We start from the raw sequence: 1,816 nt of genomic DNA, 5'->3' as shown, positions 1-1,816 counted from the left end.
CAAATATTGGATTTAAACTGCTCATCATCTACTGAAAGTGCCATGCATTTTTATAACTATATATATTGCTCTTGCTGTTATTTAATCCTTCTCACCTTGCTCAGGTTGATGATATCTTATTCCTGATTCAAATTTCAATTCAAATGTTACATCATATACAAATACTTCTCTGACCCTAACATTTAGAATAAAACTCTCCCACTGCTGTTCTTTGATGGAAACCTTCTGAGGTAAGAACTCCACTCACTTCTGCACTTTTCCTTCTGTGTTCTCTCATTTTCTATTGTCCTCTTCACCAGTGAGCACATAACTTTACAGGTACGCACATGGGAACCAACATAAAATGCAAACGTTATCTTATGATATTCTGCAACAAAAAAAAAATTACTCTTATTTATTTTTCTTTCCACAGAACCAAGCATAGTTCTCAGCCATGTTTCCTGTAGTGCGTATTTCTGAATCACTTGAATAGAAGAGAGAGGATGAAGAGGCCCAGGTCACAATAAGAATAGACATATGGAAAAAATTTTGTTTATGATTGGAAATATAAGCTTTATGATACAACAAAAGATATTTATCTCTGCATTTTTACCTGTCTGTAAAATCTTTAAAAATATTTTCATAATATTTTAGAAAATAGTATCTATAGATACTATGATACCATGTAGTCAACCAAATAGTATCATTATCATTTGAATAATAGATCCATGAAAAATTATACACACTTCAATCCACCGATAAAATGTGGCATTCTAATCTTATTAAAGATTTTCATTAAGGCAGATATTTCAAAACTAAAAGCAGGACGGGAAGAAAGGCATGGAGTAATGGTTAATATCAAGTGTCAACTTGATTCTATTGAAGTATTGGATTGCTAAGTATTGATCATGGTTGTATCTGTGAGGATGTTGCCAAAGGAGATTAACATTTGAGTCAGTGGCCTGAGGAAGGCAGACCCATCCTTAATTTAGGTGGCGACCGTCTAATCAGCTGCCAGTGAATATAAAGCAGGCTCAAAAATGTAAAAAAATGTAAGACTGGCTTAGCCTCCCAGCCTACATCTTTCTCCCATACTGGATGCTTCCTGCTGTCCAACATCAGACTCCAAGTTCTTCAGCTTTGGGACTTGGACTGGCTTCCTTGCTCCTCACCTTGCAGATGGCCTATTGTGGGACCTGTGATCTTGTGATTTAATACTAGTTAATAAATTCCCCTTTATGTATATATCTATCTTTATATCCTATTAGTTCTGTTCCTCTGGAGAACTCTGACTAATACACATGGCCTTTATAATTTAAAGACTATCACAGACATTTTACATTTTAAATTTTAAATGCTTCATTGGAAACTGGGTTTCTTTCTTTTCCTGTTGGTACTCCAACTATTCTCTTCACAATAAAATTAGAAAGATAGCATCAATAAATCATTTTAGTTGCACATAATACATGAATTGTTTTAAGGAATCATCCATTGTGTCTATCAATAAGTATATTTTCTTGTTAAAATTTTTAAAAACTCATTGCCTGATTTAGAAACATCAATATTTGCAATTGAGGAAGTCAAATGGTTAGCATCAGAAATCCTAATTCAAGTCTGTATACCTATTACCATTATTATCTTTGTTTCTTCTCAGGCTTGTTTTATTTAACAGATGATTTTATTGTTATATTTTAGGAAAGTCAATTTTTTTTTTTTTTTTTTTTTTTTTTTTTTTTTTTTTTTTTTTTTTTTTTTTTGGGTTTTTTTTTTTTTCTTTTTTTTTTTTTTTTTTAAGAGTAGTTACGTTGTGAAAAAAAAAAAATTTTATTTTTTTTTT

The 1,816-nt window shown here is 31.4% G+C and overlaps 1 long non-coding RNA gene across 1 annotated transcript in view; it reads right to left on the bottom strand.

The window, feature by feature from the left end:
• Positions 1 to 267: 267 nt before the first annotated feature.
• The window catches only part of LOC108519178 (uncharacterized), a 21,749-nt gene continuing 20,200 nt past the window's right edge, over positions 268 to 1,816 (bottom strand). The window contains exon 4 of the long non-coding RNA XR_001882553.1: positions 268 to 367. This is a non-coding gene — a long non-coding RNA (uncharacterized LOC108519178). The remainder of the gene's footprint in view (positions 368 to 1,816) is intronic.

This window comes from Rhinopithecus bieti, unplaced genomic scaffold, assembly GCF_001698545.2.
Source record: "Rhinopithecus bieti isolate Rb0 unplaced genomic scaffold, ASM169854v2 scaffold_44040, whole genome shotgun sequence".
In the NCBI taxonomy this organism is placed as follows: Eukaryota; Metazoa; Chordata; class Mammalia; order Primates; family Cercopithecidae; genus Rhinopithecus; species Rhinopithecus bieti.
This window is presented reverse-complemented; position numbering and strand designations above follow the sequence as displayed.